Below are 22,084 nucleotides of genomic sequence, written 5' to 3'. Positions count from 1 at the left end.
GCTTCCTGCAAAAAAGTGGTGGGGAGCAGAAAGCAGGGGTTTAAACTTTAAATGACTCACAAACCAAGACAAACCAGGTCAGTTTGTGAACCAGTTTGTATGGGTTTGTGGTTCAGTTCATGGTTCAGTCATGAACTGAACTGCAAAAATGCAGCTTGTACCCATCCCTATTTAAGAAAACTAGTGCTATCATATATTTTTATTTTGGAATTCACAAAAAAGGTTTCAGTTAAATGTCATTTAACAGGGCCAGCTTTCTTCCTGGATAAAATTCAGTTTTGCAACTGATATTTTTAAAAGTAATTTAAGGTCAGAGGAAATAATATCATTCAGCAGTACTTGGATGACAGTCAGTTGGAAACTAAGTTTGCAAAAAATTACAGTATTTTAAAAAAATAATACACTAAGATAATTTTCATAGAAAATCATTTTGTATGCCATAGTGGAAAGAAAACCTCTCTGTGTTAGTGTATACTCTGATCTCAATGCACCCATTATTATCTGTAACCAATGGCAAACCAAAAAGCAATAATTCTCAGTAAGTGTTAGAGACTCAAGGGAACTCACTTCACTATACAATTTATCCAATTACTGTCATTAACAATCTACAAATTGCGACTTACGGTTAATACAAACATGCTGTTTCTGACATGGCAAAATGTAGTCCATGGCTTTATTAACATAATTTGCATGTGAGGAGTAACTGCTAAGAAAATCCCTCCACATTAAAATTGTATCTCAATTAGTCTGAAGGTCATGTTTCATCATATATGGAGCACAAGTTTGATGTAGATGTTCTTTCATACAAAAGTTTGAACATTTGACTTCCTAGGAGATGCAGTGTCCTCAGAGGGCTATATCTGAAAGTCACCTTAGCATGATCTGTCCTCAGAACATAGCATACTTTCATTTTTTGTCTCAAGTCTGAGCTTCATGGCTTCAGTTACTCTTCAGGAAAATTCAAATCACAATATCAAATAGTGAAATCTTGGCTCCATGTGAAAAGTGAAAACAAGCCAACAGAAAAAATAACAATGGGAATCCACACATATGCAGAAGAATTCACACTCCCTCCCCCTCCCAGTGTTTCCAAGACCACTAATAATGGTGTCCAGAATATAACAAGGCTACCTCACAATATTTTAATTTTTTTGTTGTTGTTGTCAGGGCAACTCCTCAGAATATTAAGCCACCCATCTCATATTTTTCTCTAGGTAACCAGTTGTTGATGAGAGGGCAGCAGGAGGTAGAGGTATCTAAAACTAGCAGGGGGTTATTGGAGCAGGAGCTAGTGGGAGGGAAATCCAGACCTAGCAAAAATTAGAACCATCATGTGGTGGGAAGGCAGATCAAGGATTGGAGCCTGCAGGAGCCAACAGTGGAAGAAATTTGAAGCAGAAGCCTGCAGAGGAAATCAGAGCAGGGACCAGTGGGAGAGAGAAAATGGGATTTCCCCTCTCCTTTATTCTTCATGATGAGTGCTCAGGATGATTACTTGTTTCAAAAAGGGTTAACTAGCAAGACTGGAGGCAACAACCAACAATTATTTCTATACGGATTTTGCATGGATAGTGAACATAAGAACATAAGAGAAGCCATGTTGGATCAGGCCAATGGCCCATCCAGTCCAACACCCTGTGTCACACAGTGGCCAAAAAAATCAAGTGCCATCGGGAGGTCCACCAATAGAGCCAGTTAACTGACAGTTAATTGAAAAGTATGGTTCTGAAAAATACACTAGTACCATTGGCTTGCAAGCAGTTTTCATTATTGGTCAGGTTGGGTTTTATTTGAAGGATCCAAGCCAATCCCCTACAAGTGTGATTCTCATGCACAAAGGAATTGCCATAGGGCTACCCTGTTCCTCTCCACTTCTTGTTGTGCTTCAGATATCAGCAGTTAAGAAAGTCTTTGCATGGTTTCTTAAGCAGCTCTCCTCATAAATACAAGCTCTCAGGTTGATTCTATTTCAGGAAACATACACTTAGGGTAAAAGTTGTCCAAAGCCCTGTATTGGCCAAGCATACTGCTTGCATGTGAACATGAGTACATACATCGGAGGATTGGGAAACAGTGCCATATAGAGCACCACAACAATGTCTTCACACACTGATGCACTGTCTGCAGAAAACTGGATTATGTACATAGGGTTCAGTCAAGTTCTATTAAAATCACTGGATTATATTGACTTCAATGGAAAATATTTTGGACTCAATTCTGTACTTCGCAACCAATGTTGGGCATCACTCCCATGGAGCTTTCCAGAAAAATATGTAATTTTTATGCTATTATTATTTATACAGCAACATCAAATTATATCATCTTAATAAACAGGAAGTTAACATTTAAATTATGGCTGGGAGTGTTAAAACTACCAAGAAAGAGGATGCAAGATGAGGGAAAGTCAAGAGTAGTAAAGGATGAAGTATTTATATAAACAACAAATCCAGTTCCACACATGCATCTGTGCACATTGTTTTCTTTCCTCTTTCCATTCGATATAAAGAAATTATTGGTACATCAGGATTTGCAATCTTTAAATGGTTTTCCAAAATGCAGAGGTTTTAGAGAATGTAGGAGCCTGAAAGAAAATAGAAATTAGTATAAGAATGTTGTTATGGTTGTGGTTTGGCTGCCCCAATCAATAATTTTTTGTCATCCAATATCCCACTGATTATGAAATTAATCTATTTAAAAAGCAATTGAAAACAAGTCAGCCTGTGTTTTCTGAGCATCTGTGGCTGTCAAGAAGAACTGGGATAACTTTATGTTGTTTTTCATATTTTCCAGTAAACTATTCCTTACTAGGGGTGTGCATTTGGCTCTATCCGAGCCAAAAAAAAAAAGCTGGAAAATACCTTGTCAGTATTTATTGGCTATTCTTTCAGCCCAATATAGAGAAGGATATATTTTTTGTTATCAAGTATAGCCAATCCTGGATAATAACAAAAAGAAAAGTGATATTATCCAAGAAAACAGGATAACAAGTTAAACAATGTTTAAAGAGACTATGCTCCCTTTGAACACCATTTTGGGTGAAGCTGCAGCTTTATAAATGCATTTAAAGGGACTGAGACACCTCTAAATGCCTTCGGTTTCATTATAGGCTATAATGGGAAATCTATCTGGGGGTATGTGGGGGTCTGGGAGGGCTGTTTTTTGAGGCAGAGGTGCCACATTTTCAGTGTAGCTTCTAGTGTCTCTACTCAAAGGACCACCCACCCCCTGCCCCAAGTTAGAAATAGGGGATTCAAGTGGTAATTCTCTATGGCCGTTTTCCCACTGAGCTTACTTCAGAGCGACGTCCCTCTTCACCGCGCAGCGTCTGCGCGGATTTCCCACCAACTGCTCCGAGGAACCAGAAAGTTCCCGACCTTTTGCGTCGCAAATGGAAACTGCTAAAAACCAGTTTACATCTGCGACGCAAAAGCTGCGGCTCTTCCTGGTTGTGCGCAGCAGTTGGTGGGAAATTCGCGCAGACACTGCACGGTGAAGAGGGACGTCACTCCGGAGTAAGGTCAGTGGGAAAACGGCCTATGTCCTCATCAAACTCTTTGAGATTACAGGGATGCAACTCCAAGTATACAGTATCAATTTCAAAGAAACTCAAGTCAGCTCTTTAGAATTCAAGTCTAATCAAAGCTGTTTCTTTCCAAATGTCATGACCTATTTATACAGTCTAGGTAAATTGGATTTCAGCCCACCTATGCTAGATTTTAGCTCTAACTATATTTCACCTTCATGTACATTCTGTGAGGCTTGAAAATAGTTTGAAAGCCATCAGAATGCTGTAACTGCCACTGTTTCATGCTTGTGGTCTGTGATGTCATCACATGGTGAGATTTCTCACACTTGCCTTACATCATATGCTGATGGGAGATGGCTAGACACACAGCATGATGACATCATAATTTATATATAAAAGTTGTTATAGGGAAGAGAGAATAGCAGCATCTCTGGCATCTAGTTTGGCTCTCTAATGCTGACATTCGTTGTCTGATAAGACCCAGAGGAGACCACCAGAATCCAGATAAACTGGCCTGCAGCAATGCTGTTGGGCTGGGGAGCCGACTTTGCCCTCCCGAACGGAGGGAGAGGTGGAGCTTCGCAGTTTATGCCACATCCCAGTGTTGGAGAGGAGGTGGGGGGCTGTTTAGTTACAACCAGCCACACCTCCTACCTTCAGTCGCCTCTCTGCTGCGGCCCACCCGCCCGCCCTGTATGCAGCACAGGCTGTTGCTGGTTGCCTCCTTGGTGAGGGGCTGGGTAGGAATTTTCACCTCTTTCAGATTGGCAGTGAAAGGGGTGTTTTTCAGCTACCTTGTGTTGTAGCAGTGGTTTAGTAATTGGCTTGGTGGTGCTGGTAAATAGGTTGTCACTTTATTTGGCAGAAGTTAGTGGGCAGGAAAATGTGGTTTTGGTGAAGCCCTAGCAAACACCCCCCCTTTTGGGAGTTTAGGAGTCAGGAAGTACAGCCAGTGATTGTACTGGCATTGGTTGGGAAAGCTGGCTGTCTTGAGGGATCGATTGGGTTGTGCCTTCCTTGAGTTTTACGGCAATGGGAAGGAACTCTCATGCGATCCTGGTTGCATGCCTGCCATTTCTGAGCCATGACTTTGGCTCTAACCTGGAGGCTAGGGGGGCTCGCCATTACCCAGGCATGGGGGGTGTTGATTGACCCCTGGCCTTGCCTGTACTGCAAGTTATTGCCCTTGCTGTTTAAATAGTTAAAGTTAATAAAGTGGCCTTTATTTATCCAACACTCGTGTCTGCCTCTTTCTTCCAACTGGGAAGGCAATTCTAAAATAGACCATGACATACACTGAACTGGGGGAGGGAGTGCCTCTGATTATTATCAGAGGTAAGTCTGTGGTGCTAATGGCTCTTCTGCATGTCAGGAAATACTGAAACTCTTTTGAAGTGTATAAACAAGGGGGAAAACATACAGGAAATATTGGTAACTTTTCCTTTAGGTAATTAAATGAAACTACATGTTTTAAAATGATGAAAAGATGGGCAGATAACTGCTGAAGTATGTATAAGCATAGGATCTAACCTACCATTTGTATTGTTTTAACATCATTGAGTCTGAAAAGTAAGTAGATTTTACTGAATTTTAGTGAAGCTGACATATGTGAGCATCAGAGCAGAGGTGGGGGGCATCTTCTACTGAGGATTCATAGTAGATGTTTCATGCCTAATTTACAACAAATATTCGATATTGATCAAATAAATACAGGCACAAATGGGATTCAAATAACACCAACAAGAGTACATTAGTGTTACAAGTAGGATTACTTATAATCCTTAAAATATATTTTTAATAAACCACTTAAGGCTGAGCAATACCATAAACTGCTAAAGATGTTAACAAATCTATGTTTGTTGCTCTAGAGATTTGCCAAATGACTATATTTGATCTTTCTTAAAATGATAAACCTTTCATCAAATTTCTTATAGGAAAAGAAAATTATGTACCCCATTTGATATGTCACTTACTGGAAAACAAAGTAGCCAAGTAAAAATTAATTTTTAAAATTAGTATCTCTCTTTGGCTTGGTTGATTTTTTTCTTATGTCTGAATTTAGATCTAAATACAGACATCCAAAAATGAGTTCAAGTCTGCATAATACCATATTTTTCCTCATATATACATGGAGAAAGCAAATTTTCTATATATATATAATATGACTATCATTTTGTAGTATTGATCAAGATGTGTAACTGTTTTTATCAAAGATTTCAGGTTTTCACGGCTGGTAACATCATTAGGGTTTGTAGAGTCTTTCGGGATCAAGTGCCGTGTTCTACTGGAGAAAGTTTTCCTTCCAGACGTTTCGTTCTCAGCTGCGGAGAACATCCTCAGTGGCGTTACAGCCGGAGCAGGCGCTCAGACCTTCTTGCACTCAATGCACAGCAGCCAAGAAGGTCTGAGCGCCTGCTCCGGCTGCAACGCCACTGAGGATGTTCTCCGCAGCTGAGAACGAAACGTCTGGAAGGAAAACTTTCTCCAGTAGAACACGGCACTTGATCCCGAAAGACTCTACAAACCCTAATGTAACTGTGTTTGTCTATAGCAGTAGAAAAGAGCAAGAGTCCAGGAGCACTTTAAAGGCTAACATAATTTGTGGCAGGGTATGAGCATCCGTGAATCACTGCTCACTTCTCCAGATTTTGTAGTATTGTACAACTTATATGGTGGTGGAATGCTATGGTGACCAAGTTATGGTGACCTTTTAGGGTTTTCAAGACCAGAAACATTCAGAGATTGTTTGCCATTGCCTGCCTTGTAACTGTGTACATCCTTGGTGGTCTGCATCCTAATAGTAACCAGGACCAACATTGCTTAGCTTCTGAAATCTGACAAGATCAGGTTAACCTGGGATATCCAAGTCAGGGCTAAAATGTATATGCTACACAATATATAATATGGACATTGATAAGGAAATTGGAGCATTATAGTAATCGCTGAGCTTTTGGTCAAGAAAGATTTTGGCAAGCATTCAAAGATGAGATGAAAGAGATCCTAGGCTGCAGATAGATGGGCAGCTCCAGGTGTGTTGGAGGTGAGGCTAAGTTCTCTGGTTTAATCTGGAGCAGATAATTGTGATCACATACAGCAACCCAAGGTGTTTGTCTATCGCACAGGGGGTGTGGTGGAGCATTCACAGGGTTGTAGTATGCCAGTGGCTTGGGTTGTATTTTTTAAAATAATCCTTGCTCATATCCATGTATGCACCGTGGTGGCAAGCAAGGAAAAAAAAACCCTGACTGGAATGGATTGGTGGATTCACATCACCAATCTGTTTTGAGAGCACTCTTCTGAATCCAAATGTTTGGCAATACATGATCCATGTGGGGGGGATCCATTGCCACTAGATCCCACCTGGTTTATCCCGTCATTGACTTGTCTTCCACTCGGGTGAGTGTGAGAGGGGAACAGCTGGCAGCTGATTGTGCCCTTTTAATCTGCCTGGGGAAAGTGTTTATGTCAGGCCAAAATGCCCATCTGAATGCAGCCCTAGATGGACAATGCTAAGGGTATACCTCTAAAGGTTAGCATGATTGTAACAGCTGTTCACTGAAAAGAACTGAAACAGAATTGTCCACTGAAATAGTTTTATAGTGTGTGTTAAGTGCCATGAAGTCGCTTCCGGTATGGTGACCCTATGAATTAACTACTTCCTGAATATCCTATTGTTAACAGCCTTGCTCAGGTTTTGCAAACTGAGGGCCATGGTTTCCCTTACTGTCAATCCATTTTATGTTGGGTCTTTCTCTTTTCCTGCTGTCTTCAACTTAGCATTATTGTATTTTCCAGTGAGCCTCGTCTTCTCATAATGTGACCAATTGTTTTAGTAAATGTTAAATCTTATTGTCCTATAACCAGTCTCTTGCTTGAGTTATCTTTTGAGCAGTCATAAAATTTAGAACTCTTCAAATTCTAGAAAATTTGTTTCTGAACTGAGTTTAAAACTTGGATATGATAAACTCTATCATGGTTGCCTGTTGGATTCATGAAATCACCAGAAACCAGTGACATTCCTTCTTTCTCTAAGCCCAGCACCATTGTGTGTATCCTTTAAAGCAGCGGTCCCCAACCTTTTTTGCACCAGGGACTGGTTTTTGTGGAAATTTTTTTTTCCATGGACTGGGGGGGGGGGGGGACAATGGTTTTTAGATGATACAATTGTACCCTTTATTTAGTTTGGTGTATTATTAGTTTGGTGTAATGGTTAAGTGCGTGCACACTTATCTGGAAGAACCGGGTTTGATTCCCCACTCCTCTACTTGCAGCTGCTGGAATGGCCTTGAGTCAGCCATAGTTCTCATAGGAGTTGTTCTTGAAAGGGCAGCTGTTGTAAAAAGCTTTCTCAGCCCCACCTACCTCACAGGGTATCTGTTTGTGTGGGAGGAAGATAAAGGAGATTGTAAGCCACTCTGAGATTCGAAGTGGAGGGCAGAATATAAATCCAATGTCTTCTTCTTCTTACATTGTAATATATAATGAAATAATTATACAACTCACAGCCCAGTTGCTAACAGGCTATGGACCGGGACCAGTCCATGGACCGGGGGTTGGGGACCCCTGCTTTAAAGAGTCCTTTATATTACACACACTCTTCAACAGAGGGTAGTTAATATAACTTTGAACAATAACATGATTGCTCCTAGAACAATGCTGTGATGGTGTAAATGAAACAATGTATTTGAACTAGGGAAGCTGCAGAGTTTTCCTATGGGTTGTGAATGCAATGTAATGTTCATGTGAAAATGTTTATTGTGCTTGGTGACCTCTAATAGACAGGACAAGAAAATTATTACGAAGAAGTGTTATGGGATTAAAATAGTTTTGACTCACATAGACTCACATAGGATGAACCAGGTAAGGAAAAGGTGGGGGAATGGGTTAGTTGTACTGTTTTTTCTGGAAATTAATCTTTGGCATTGATGGATTTAGAAGAGGGGAGAGAACTGACAAAAACCAGATCTTTTCACCTTTAGAATCACTTTTTCCTGACAAGCCAGTATTTGATGATACACATTCCATGTGATTGTAGGACCTATTTTGATCCTATTTGCAGACCAAGTAAAAGTCTTGAGGATTGACCCTGTAAGGTGCAGAGAAAGAAGGCTGCCTGCCATCTCCTTTTCCACGGTACCAAACTAGTCCTCCAGGGGAGAGGGGGTCCAGGCATAACAGTGAGCAGACCTTTAAGTTGGATTGGTCCCTTACTGCACAATCTGTTTTTGTCATGTACACCTTCTATGAGAAGTAGGGGGATCAGATCATGCTTATAGGTTTGGTTTCTCAAGAAAGAGATAACACTATAGACTAATGGTAACTTATTTGAACAGGTAAGTAAGTTGAAGATAACTTAGCCATACGTAGGCTGCCAAAGTTAGATTCACAGCAACATCAGTCTAGTTCTCCCTGAAATCTCATAAGTGCTCTCCCTCCCTCCCTCTCTCACTGCCTCTTATCCACATAGATCCAGGTGGCAGCCATGTTGATCTGAAGCAATAGAACAACATTTGAGTCCAATGGCACCTATAAGACCAACAAAGTTTTATTCAAGGTGGGAGCTTTTGTGTGCAGACACACTTCCTCTGACAAAGTTTCATTTTACTTTGTCTGAGGAAGTGTGCATGCACACAAAAGCTTCCAGCTTGAATAAAACTTTGTTGGTCTTAAAGGTGCCGCTTGGCTCAAACTTTGTTCTTATCTGCATACGTATCCAGTAAGAACTTATTCCAGCTTGCTCTAAAGAAGTACATCATTTTCTGGGGAAAACAAGTTTAAAACCATACACTATGTATGTGACTGCCATTCCAGGTACATAGAATTATCTATTGAGTATTTGCTTCCAATAGGAACTAATTATTTTCTGATTGGTAGAAATTGATAGCCCTGATCTGATAGCCAGGCTTGCCAGATCTCATCAGATAGTGAGGGTTGGTTCTGGTTAATATTTGGATGGGAGACCAGCAAGGACGTCCACAGTTGCTATGCAGAAAAAGACAATGGCAAACCACTTCTAAATGGATCCTGCCTTGAAAACCCTATGGAGTCACCACAAGTCGATTGCAACTTGATGGCTAACAGAAGAGAAGCCATGTTGGATCAGGCCAATGGCCCATACAGTCCAACATTCTGTGTCACACAGTGGCCAAAAAATTTATATATATTGGCCCCAGTGTACATTATATATATACACACACACTGTGAATAATAGCCACTGATGGACCTCTGCTCCATATTTTTATCTAACCCTTTTGAAGCTGGCTATGCTTGTAGCCGCCACCACCTCCTGTGGCAGTGAATTCCACATGTTAATCACCCTTTGGGTGAAGAAGTACTTCCTTTTATCCGTTTTAACCCGACTGCTCAGCAATTTCATCAAATGTCCATGAGTTCTTGTATTGTGAGAAAGGGAGAAAAGTACTTCTTTCTCTACTTTCTCCATCCCATGCATAATCTTGTAAATCTCTATCATGTCACTCCGCAGTCGACGTTTCTCCAAGTTAAAGAGCCCCAAACGTTTCAACCTTTCTTCATAGGGAAAGTGTTCCAACCCTTTAATCATTCTAGTTGCCCTTTTCTGCACTTTTTCCAATGCTATAATATTCTTTTTGAGGTGCGGTGACCAGAATTGTACACAGTATTCCAGATGAGACCGCACCATCGATTTATACAGGGGCATTATGATACTGGCTGATTTGTTTTCAATTCCCTTCCTAATAATTCCCAGCATGGCATTGGCATTTTTTATTGCAATTGCACACTGTCTTGACATTTTCAGTGAATTATCTACCATGACCCCAAGATCTCTCTCTTGGTCATTCTCTGCCAGTTCACACCCCATCAACTTGTATTTGTAGCTGGGATTTTTGGCCCCAATGTGCATTACTTTGCCCTTGGCCACATTGAAACTCATCTGCCATGTTGATGCCCACTCACCCAGCCTCAACAGATCCATTTGGAGTGCCTCACAATCCTCTCTGGTTCTCACCACCCTGAACTATTTAGTATCATCTGCAAACTTGGCCACTTCACTGCTTACTCCCAACTCCAACTCATTTAAGAACAAGTTAAAGAGCATGGGACCTGAGCCCTGCGGCACCCCACTGCTTACCATCCTCCACTGCGAAGACTGCCCATTTATACTCACTCTCTGCTTCCTATTAATTAGCCAGTTTTTGATCCACAAGAGGACCTGTCCTTTTACTCCATGACTCTCGAGATTACTAAGGAGCCCTTGATGAGGAACTTTATCAAAAGCTTTCTGGAATTCAAGGTAAACAACATCTATTGGGTCTCCTTTGTCCAAATGTTTGTTCGCCCCCTCAAAGAAACGTAACAGGTTAGTGAGGCAAGATCTTCCCGTACAGAACCCATGCTGAGTCTTCCTCAATAACTCATGTTCATCAATGTGCCTACTCATTCTGTCCTTGATAATGGTTTCTACCAACTTTCCCAGTATTGAAGTCAGACTGACTGGCCTGTAATTTCCCAGATCTCCTCTGGAACCCTTTTTAAAGATGGGGGTGACATTTGCTACCTTCCAGTCCTCAGGAATGTAGGCAGATTTCAATGAAAGATTACAAATTTTTGTCAGAAGATTCGCAAGTTCAACTTGGAGTTCTTTCAGAACTCTTGGATGTATGCCATCCGGACCTGGTGACTTATTAGTTTTTAATTTGTCTATCAGTTGTAGGACCTCCTCTCTTGTCACCTCAATCTGACACAGGTCTTTCAACACCCCTTCCAAAATAAGTGGTTCTGGAGCAGGCAAACACTTATCTTCCACAGTGAAGACGGAGGCAAAAAAAATGCATTCAGCTTCTCAGCCATTTGCCTACCCTCCTTCAGTAATCCTTTTACCCCTTGGTCATCCAAGGGCCCTACTGCCTGCCTGGCTGGTTTCCTGCTTCTAATATATTTGAAGAAATTTTTATTGTTGGTCTTTATGTTTTTTGCAATATGCTCCTCATGGTCCCTTTTTGCCTTCCTGATCACAGTCTTGCATTTGATTTGCCACAGCCTGTGTTCCCTTTATTAATCTCACTTGGACTAGCTTTCCACCGCTTAAAGGAGTCCTTCTTACCTTTTACAGCTTCCATTACTTTGTTTGTTAACCATGCAGGCCTTTTCTTATACCTGTTTGTGCCTTTCCTAACTTATGGTATATATTTTATCTGAGCTTCTAGGGTTGTAGTTTTAAATAGCCTCCAAGCTTCCCCAGGGGTTTTGACTATATTTACCTTTCCTTTCAGTTTCCTCTTCACATGCCTCCTCATCACAGAGAATTTACCCCTTTTAAAGTTAAACGTGGTTGTGCAACTCTGTATTTATACAAATGGTGAAATCAATAACGTCATGGTCACTGCTCTCAAGCGGTGCGATCACTTTTACATCTCTCACCAAGTCTTGGGCATTACTTAGGACCAAATCCAGGATCGCCCAACCCCTAGTAGGTTCTGTTACCATCTGCTCCATAGCACAGTCATTGAGAGCATCTAGAAACTCAATCTCTTTCTCTCGACCTGAACACATATTGACCCAATCAATCTGCCAATAGTTAAAATCACCTAAAAAGGGGTGAATTGATTATTGGTAGAGAAAGTAGATGTTTAAAAGCCAAGGTGTGAAAAGAGGAGAGTTGGGAATATTGGCTAAAACAGCAAGGAAGAAATGAGGGCAAGCTGTCAGCATTGAGGGGTTTAAACAGGCAAAGGGGGAGTCCAAGCCCAACCCCTCAGGGCTGCCTTGCCTTGACTGATGCAGGTGGCAAGTTCAGGCTGCAGCCAGTCCTGTCCCTCCAGAGACTGCAGGTAGCATGAGGCAGCCAGACTGCCTCCTCCTTCACCTCACCCCCCTCCCAATCCACAAAAGACAGTGCAAGGTAAGGCTAGGCTGTGCTTTAGGATTATGGCTCTCATCATTTGAGTTCAGTGGCATCTTTAAGACCAACAAAGTTTTATTTAATTATGAGCTTTTGTGTGCCCACATACTTCTTCAGATATGAAATGTGCATGCATATGAAAGCTCATACCTTGAAAAAAACTCTGTAGATCTTAAAGGTCCTGTGGAACTTTGTTCTACTGCTTCAGACCAACACAACTACCCACCTGTATCTGTCCTCATCATGTATATGTTTAGAGTTCTTAAAAGAAATGTTGATTGGAATATGTGAAAGGGATGTATAACCATACTCGACATTAGCTAGATATTTCTGTAATAAAGCTATGTGTTCCTTCTATAACAGCACAGCTTTACACAGGAACACATAGCTTTACATAGGTGAAAATGTTTCAGTGAAACAATTTTCATTGTCTTCAGAGCATGTTATTAATGGCCTCTGTCAAAATATCAATAGAAAACATTCTATAGTGTTCATTCTCTCTCCCTCTCTCTCTTACAGAATGCTTATGCTCTGTATTAAAATAGAGGCGGGATGGTGGCTCAGTGGTAGAGCATCTGCTTGGTAAGCAGAAGGTCCCAGGTTCAATCCCCAGCATCTCCAACTAAAAAGGGTCTAGGCAAGTAGATGTGAAAAACCTCAGCTTGAGACCCTGGAGAGCTGCTGCCAGTCTGAGTCAACAATACTGACTTTGATGGACCGAGGGTCTGATTCAGTAGAAGGCAGCTTCATATGTTCATGTTCATATGTTTCTAAATCTAAAAGAGCATCTTGGTGTCACCAAGACATCTGTTTATCAGGTCTTCAACTGACATTGCCCAACAAGTTGTCAAAAATGTTCAAATCTATATATGTTAGCTCTGATCCTCCTTTTAAATGTTTACTTTGGAAAGGTTTCATAAATCCTAAAGAATTATATTATCTTTGCAGATCAAAGAGGAAAAATGCTTGAATGCATTTGTACTTAATGTATAAATGAGTATTTGAAACGTGACAGATTCTTTGAAGGGAAATTATTAAAAACATTCCTTTTTATCACAAAAAAATTAAAAATTGGGGGTCCTGTTTTATTCATGTATTTATTATGATAATTATAGGCTCTGCTTGATATCAAAATTCTGAAGGTATACAATTAATAGTGTTATTAACTGCTATAAATAACACAAAATAAAAACAATAAACAGCATTTAAAGCAGAAGATACAAAAAGGGCAAGGAGTTGGTGATAAGTACTTTTTATAGGAATAAATCTGTTATGCCACATACATGGAAAGAAAACTCAATTTTTTTGCAATCTGGCATATACAGTGAAAGTTCAGTTCTTTGACCAATCACTATTCAAGAAAAGCCAGTTCACAGTTTACCAGGCTGAGATGTGAATTTGTAACATTTTAAATACATGCTTCAAGTGGGCTGACGAAGTGCTGGGGGCTTCAAGAGCCACACAATATGTGTGAAAGAGCCACATGTGGCTCCTAAGCCACAATTTGGGCACCCCTAGTCTATACATAGCTGAAAGGGGGGGCATGAAGTTGCATCATACAACAAGAAAAACAGGTTGCTTACCTGTAACTTACAATTCTCAAGTGGTCATCTGTACAGTCACACACAGTGAGGCCTGGCACAGGTGCCAAAACCCAGTGTGTGACCTGCACAGAGACCACAAAGAAGATCTATCTGAAATAGTTATCTTTTTTTTAATATCTAAAGTCGAGGTACACTGAACTGTGTAGTTACTGGCATACAATTATTATTTTGAAGTTATATAAAATGATTCCATATGTTATTTCATCTACCATTCAAAAAACTTGAACAGACTAATGTATGGGAGCAATAGAGAAGTTATACTCATTCAGTGTTTTAAAATGGATATTAGAGAAATGTGAGTTAGAAATATAGCCAGCAGGCTGGAAAACACATTAGGAGGGCTGAAAACCAGAACAACAGATACTTGCATGCTCAACAGCTAAAGTTTGTTCCACTCCATTAGGGTTTGGTTTATGCAGCTGACAATTATGTGAGTAACAAATATCTGAGTCTAGGCTCTACATCATTTTCCATTTATGATATCCTGATGGGCTTCTTCTTCTTCCTCCTCCTCCTTAAACATACAAGGGGGGGGGGGAGAAACCCAAATGTGACAACTACAAAATGAGAAATCCTAGATCAGTGGTGGTGAACCTATGGCATGGGTGCCAGAGGCGGCACTCAGAGCCCTTTCTATGGGCATGCATGCTCCCTTGTCCCTCTCCCCTCCCGCACACAAGGCTCGGAAGTTTTAGTTTAAAGAAAGAAGATATTGGATTTATATCCCACCCTTCACTCTGAATCTCAGGGTCTCAGAGCAGCTCACAATCTCCTTTATCCTCCCCCACAACAGACACCCTGTGAGGTAGGTGGGGCTGAGAGAAGCTTTCCAAGAAGCTGCCCTTTCAAGGACAGCTCTGTGGTAGCTATGGCTGACCCAAGGTCATTCCAGCAGCTGAAAGTGGAGGAGTGGGGAATTAAACCTGGTTCTCCCAGATAAGAGTCAACGCACTTAACCTCTACACCAAACTGGCCCTCCTTTCTCACATCAGACTTTCTAGGTAATACAATTCAGACTATCCCTGAAGTTTCCAGTGGTAGCTGTGCTGGTCCATAGTAGAACAACTAGATTCGAGCCTAGGAGCACCTTAGAGACCAATAAGATTTGGGGGAGGGGGCACAAGCTTTCCAGCATTAGAGTTCCCTCCATTACATAAAAGGAGCTTTGACTCTCAAAAATCTTGTTCTCTAAGGTACTGCTGGACTCAGATGTAGTCATATAAATCAGTGGACTCCTTTCATCAACTTAATTTATTAACTAACGTCATGTATCCCCTGCCTTCCTCCCCCCAAAGGACACTGAAGTGGTTTGACACACTCTCCCCTTCTCTTTTATCCTCACAACAAACCTATGAGGCAGGTTAACTCAGAGTATATTACTGGTCCAAGGTTTCCCAGCAAGCTGACAGGGAAGAGTGGGCATATGAATCAGGACCTCCCAGATCTGATTTGGACACCCTAACCACCAGCTCCTACTAAACACACTATATTTTATTGTATTTTTTTTCTAATGGCAAACTAGAATAATATTTATATTGCATGTTACATGTTCAAAAGTAAATTAGGTGGACAGGAACACCTCTGGGAAAGGCATGTTCTCAGTTTAACCCAAATTTGCAAATAACAGAGCAATGAACAGCCTCCATTTATTGCATTATGATACTCTCACCATCATTCTCCCATTCTGACATGTTTCTATTTTGTTGGTTTCCTAGGCAAATGCTATCCAGACCAAATGTTCTTTCAGTTTGTTAATTTCACTATGAGTGTTTTTTTTTTCTATACAAAAACCTCAATATTCAGGTTAAATTGCCGTGTTGGCATTTTGCGATAAATAAGTGGGTTTTGGGTTGCAGGTTGGCCACTCGGTCTCTAAAAGGTTTGCCATCACTGTCCTAGAGTAACCACTAAAAAAAGGAAGCAAAAATAGGGAGCTTCAATGCTAGCTGCCCATCTAGGCTGCATCGGGGCAAAGGGTTCACTGAGCCCTCCTAAAAATTCACTGAGCCCTCCAGTTTGTTTATCTACTAAGGCTAGGATCCAAGAAGCAGCTTTAAACTATTCAAAAGGATTGTGTATATGCAGTGGGATTTTTTCCCCTTTGGGATGGTAAGATTAAGAACATAAGAACATAAGAGAAGCCATGTTGGATCAGGCCAACGGCCCATCAAGTCCAACACTCTGTGTCACACAGTGGCAAAAAATTTTATATACACACATACACTGTGGCTAATAGCCACTGATGGACCTGTGCTCCATATTTTTATCTAAACCATTAGCACACTCTCCCCTTCTCACCCCCCCGCCCCCCAGTACTGTAATGGTTTCTGAAACTTACCTATGCCATGTGTTCATGGAAGGAGTAGAGTGGCCCTTTGGGCCCCAGTACTATGAAAATTAGTCAACACCCACAGCAGTTTCATAATAGAAATATATTTTGCTTCCGCATGCTGTTTGCAGCATGTGGATACAGCATGTGCAAGCAAAGTATTTTTCTTAGCCCTCACTATTTTATTTTTTAATTTTATTTATATCCCGCCCTCCCCGCCAAAGGCAGGCTCAGGGCGGCTCACAGGTTAGGATCAAACGGTGACCAAACAAGATAAAACAGTAATAAATATAAGACATAAAACAATTATTAAAAGATCAATATCAATAGGTGCTAGAACAATAATTCATACAGACAATAAGAATTTCAGTGATAATAGATGGCGAGTTGGTCAGTTTTAAGTGTTCCAAAGAGGACCCAGGGACGTCACAGTGTGGGAGGGACGGTGGCTCAGTGGTAGAGCATCTGCTTGGGAAGCAGAAGGTCCCAGGTTCAATCCCTGGCATCTCCAAAAAAGAGTCCAGGCAAATAGGTGTGAAAAACCTCAGCTTGAGACCCTGGGGAGCCGCTGCCAGTCTGAGAAGACAATACTGACTTTGATGGACCAAGGGTCTGATTCAGTATAAGGCAGCTTCATATGTTCATATGTTCAGTGTGGTAAGAGAAATCCAGAGTAGTGTTTAGGTTTATGGGCCTAATTCATTGCTATAGATATTACCGTTATGAGAAAACATGGTCGAAGAGTGCCGTTTTACAGGCCCTGCGGAACTGTAGAGGGACCTAACCTCCTCCGGCAGCTCATTCCACTAGCTTGGTGCAGCAATGGAAAAGGCCCTAGCTCTAGTTGACTTAAGCCTGGCTTCTCTGACACTAGGGACTGTCAACAAGTTTTGAGACCTGGACTGAAGTACTCACTGGGGCATATGCGGAGAAAGGCGGTCCCTAAGGTATGCAGGACCCTGGCCATATAGGGCTTTAAAGGTTAAGCGCATCCAGTACATTATTGGTAGCTAGTGCAGCGCTTTCAGTGTTGTTCCCGTAAAGAAACTCCCATTAACAGCCTGGAAGCGGTATTCTACACTAACTGGAGTTGCCAGATTTGGGACAAGGGCAGCCCCATGTAGAGGGCATTACAGTAATCCAGCCTTGAGGTGACTGTAGCATGGATCACAGTTGCCAAGTTGTTGCATTTGAGAAAGGGGACCAACTGCCTTACCATCTGCAGATGGTAGAAAGCTGACTTGGCAGTGGCAGCTACTTGGGCATCCATTGTTAGAGGAACACAAGAGCACCCCTAAGCTTTTAACTTTGGACACTGGCAGAAGCTGTGCTCCATCAAGGGCTGGTAAATGGACCTCTGGTCAGACCGCAATGGCTTAGATACAGGACCTCTGTCTTTGTCGGATTTAATTTCAGTCTTCTCGGCTTGAGCCACTCCGCCACAGCTTGTAATGCTGTGGACAGATCATCTGGGGTGGAGTCGGACTGACCACCCATCAACTGATAGAGCTGCGTGTCATCTGCATACTGGTGTCACGTTCTCAGGGTGCAGGCAGGCAGAAGTCCAAAGCCAGTCCAAGGTCAACAGCCAGAAAGTCAAGCAGGAGCCAAGTCACCAAAGCAAAATATCAAACCAGAATCAGAAGTCAGTGTCCAAAAGCCAAAGGGTCAGTGTGCCAAGGAATTCAAGCAGGTCAGGATCAGGAAGGAGTGTGAATGCAAGCCAGAGAATAGACTTGTTGCTTCCACAAGGTTAAGAGGTCCTGTGTGGGAGTTATATGGGAGCTTCAATCAGCCTGCTTCCTGGGTGGCAGCAACTCTGCTAGAACTGAGGGCTGAGAGAACAGGGCTGAGAGATCTGAAGCATCGGCGTGCCTCATGTCTTCACTTTGAAAGTTCTTTCCGGAACCTGCTTCGAACTCTTGAGGTGGGAGGGAGGGAGCTTGGAGGAGATTGACTATCAACAGCTGACACTGGTGCCTGGAATGTGGGGAGAGTGATTGATGGGCCAGCTGCTGGTTGTTGGGCTGAGGAACTGGCTGGCAACTCTTCCAGGCCTGTTAACCCTTCCAGTTCCCCCTCAACAGGGCTCATGACAACTGGTGACAACCCAGCGCATGCCTCTGGGCAACCTAGGTGAGGGGGCACATATAGATGTTAAATAACATTGGGGAAAGAACTGCTCCCTGTGGCACACCATACGTAAGTGGATGTCATAAAGATAGTTCATCTCCAACCACCACCCTGTATCCCCAGCCCTAGAGAAAGGAGGAAAACCACTTCAAGGCCAACCTCTGAATCCCAGGGTTGGCAAGGCGATGAGTCAGTAGCAGATGATTGACTGTGTCGAACGCCACCAACAGGTCTAATAACATCAGCACTGCCAAGCCATCTCTATCAAGGTGCCTCTATTCGCTAATCTAATTTTAAATTAGGAGACATTTTTATTAGATCAGTGTAAAGATTTTTGTGGCTGAGGACAAAATAAAATATCAACGCAAAATGTTTTGGTATGAAACAGTTTCCAAAATATATGAACTTTTGGAAAAGGAGAGTAGCAGTGTCTCAAGAAAAGAGGTTACTTAATAAATACTGATCAATTATTTAGCAGCCCAACAATTACACAAGGCCAGCTGCAAATTTTTATCAGTACTTGGGTACTGAGTATCTATGGGCCTCTCCAGGACAGCTTATCTTCTTCCAATTGCAACCACATTTCCAGTTGTGGCACCCCTGTATACAGTAAGTGCAAATAAGGATTTGTGCATCCTCTTGTTGAGGGCGGAGGTTGCCATTTTGTTCACCTGGCTGATTCAGACGTGCCGCCAAGATGCTGCTGGAGCCTCCGGACCAGGACCCGTAACCGGGCCTTCTCCTCTATAGCCCCGAGCCTATGGAACCAACTTCCAGAGGAAATGCGGGCCCTGCGGGACCTAGAACAGTTCCGCAGGGCCTGCAAGACCTTCCTCTTCAGACTGGCCTTCCCTGATGAAAATGGAAATTGCGAAGGAAACCGCCATCAGAAAAAGTAAACATAGCACTAGCACTTTTAAAAATTAACTAATTTAATTTTAAAGCTTAACCAGATTTTAACTAAATGCTGATAATGTTTAATGTAGTTTTATTTACTTGTATAATTTAACTCTGAACCATGTTGTTAGCCGCCCTCAGCCTGCTCCGGCGGGGAGGGCGGGATACAAATAAAATTTGTTGTTGTTGTTGTTGTTGTTGTGTACCGAAAGCCACCGCACCGCACACCAGCCCCCAACCCTTAGTCGGCCATCCCCAACCCCATCAACCTGATCGAGAAGATTTTCGCCTACACAGTTGACATGCCCGTCACAGTATGGAGGAATTTTATAGAGCACCAGCACACAAAACGCAAGTTCTACTATTACCACTGGGAGTTCCGCCGTGTCCCAGACCTAACAGAGTGCCTAGAGGACAACTATGTGTGCTTCTTTGAAGCGGAAATGCAGTGGGACAGAGACGAGAAAGTTGATGAAGAAATTGTGAAAATTGTTCAGGAAAGATTAGGGGCTTGTATGCTGCATGAAGGACTGGGCCACATCCAGAAATGTGCAAGAGAGATGCAGCAACTCAGAGATATAACCAAGGCTCACCAGACTAAATATGGAGATATAGGTTACTATGGAAATGCTTGGACATGCTTAGTGAAGCAAAAGCATCGCATGATCGCAGAAAAAAAAGCTCAGGCAGCTGTTCAGGCAGCTGCCCAGGCAGACCACTAAAAGACCCCTCCGTATGTGTGGGGCAAGATTGATACTCAACACGCATGCTCAGTATAACCTCACAGCACCATACTGAGCTCTTGAACGCATCTGTGTTTTCAGACTTACTGAAGAATCTGCAAAGCAGACTGAAGTGTGACAGTTGCTAGAAAGGAAATTAATTATGCAACAAGAAAAAAAAGTAAGTGCAAATAAGGGGAGGAAGCTTCTTTCTTACGCGCATCAGTGCTGGTAGGTTTAAAAGAACCAACAGAAAATTGTTGCAGTACTGCAGGAACCTTATGGTAGATTGGAAGGCACCAACTCATAATTTTTACTATTCACTCTACTTCCACTACATCCATTCATTCCTCCCATTGGGAAATGGAAGACTGACTGAAAGCTTTAAGGGTGAGTCCCATTGTTTCAATATCAGCTGCTACTCATGATGCCAGTTCTGTAGCCACCCCTTATTAGTCATTACAGTAATTTGGTAGAATTAGAATAGGTCTGTTGTCCAAATACTTTTAAAATGTTGGCTTAAGCAAAGGAAAAAGTTTAAAGTATTCCCCTGTGCAAGCACTGAGTCATTACCAACCCATGGGGTGACTTCACATCATGATTTTTTTTGGCAGACATTTTATGGGGTGGTTTGTCATTGCCTTCCCCAGTCATCTACTACCTAAGCAACTCCATCTTTAATTCCTGCATTGTTTCCTTTTCATTTAACACTAAGAGATGGGAGACTATCTATCTTTTAAAAGGTAAAGGTAGCCCCTGTGCAAGCACCAATCGTTTTCGACTCTGAATTGACATTGCTTTCATAACTTTTCACGGCAGACTTTTTACGGGGTGGTTTGCCATTGCCTTCCCCAGTCATCTACATCCCCCCCCCCCCAGCAAGCTGGGTACTTATTTTACTGACCTCAGAAGGATGGAAGGCTGAGTCAACCTGGAGCTGGCTACCTGAACCAGCTTTCGCTGGGATCGAACTCAGGTTGTGAGTTCCGACTGCAATACTGCAGCTTTACCACTCTGTGCCACGGGGCTCTATTATTGATCTTTACTTTCTATGAAATATTTTCTTCACCACCTTTTTTTCTGTGAAAAAAGTCAAAGCTCTTGGTTGAGACTATTTTGAGAATTTTTTTTTTTAAAAAAAATCTGCACTGTAAATAAATAAATCCAAGCTCTAGAATGGATTCAAAATCATCAGAGATGATGAACACATACAGTTTCAAAAGAATAAGGTTCTTATTATCTTTATGTGTAGAGATCTTTGTTAAGCATGGTTTGTTATTCATTGTGAGATTATCTTTCCATTAATACAGCAGATGATGATACCAATGATTACACTGTTGTAAAAGACAGATTTGAATTTTTGATTTATGTTGCCTCTCTTCAAAAGGAGCTCTCATGTTTAAACAAGAAACAGTTGCCATAAATATTCAACATTTGATCATCTTCTGAGCTTAAAACCAGATATAGAGTTCAATTTAAAAAAAAATACCTTAATGTAGGATTTCACAGTGAGATTTGGCTCCAATATTGATAGGGGCATAAATAGCATCCTAACTCAACCATTCTTCCTTCAAATCTTAAATATTTTAAAATCTGAGAGTAAAAGGAAGAATCCTTTAGCTACAAAGAACATTTTTATTGTTCTCTAATATCAATATATCTACTTCCCAACTGTGCTCACTATATGCAGATACTTGTTTCTACAGATAGAGGACACATGGAGGGTAAAGAGATGTTTTTGCACAGAAAAAATCTTACATGTTTAAAAAAATATACAGGGGATACATAAATCTCCCAAAAAATGAAACTGTGTTATCTGAGCATGCACAGAGAATATGTTTACTGAACTATGGGGAAAGCAGCTGGAGACCCTGAGGGAAGCCACAGCACAAAGAACCATCCCCACTGCTGCCCACACCCCACTAGGACCACTGGGAAAAGCCATTGGAGCCCCAAAGAAAGCTACCATGGCAATAACCATCCCAATCACTG

General features: G+C 41.7%; 1 protein-coding gene and 1 pseudogene across 1 annotated transcript in view; both read left to right on the top strand.

Annotated features, from left to right (window-relative positions):
• CACNA2D3 (calcium voltage-gated channel auxiliary subunit alpha2delta 3) overlaps positions 1–22,084 on the top strand; it is a 1,102,401-nt gene that overhangs the window by 1,063,926 nt on the left and 16,391 nt on the right. The window lies entirely within an intron of this gene.
• Positions 13,680–20,092, top strand: LOC132571009 (NADH dehydrogenase [ubiquinone] 1 beta subcomplex subunit 10-like; annotated as a pseudogene).

Source organism: Heteronotia binoei, chromosome 5 (assembly GCF_032191835.1).
Source record: "Heteronotia binoei isolate CCM8104 ecotype False Entrance Well chromosome 5, APGP_CSIRO_Hbin_v1, whole genome shotgun sequence".
Lineage (NCBI taxonomy): Eukaryota > Metazoa > Chordata > Lepidosauria > Squamata > Gekkonidae > Heteronotia > Heteronotia binoei.
The sequence above is the reverse complement of the archived record's forward strand: the minus strand, read 5'-3'. Positions and strand labels throughout refer to the sequence as shown.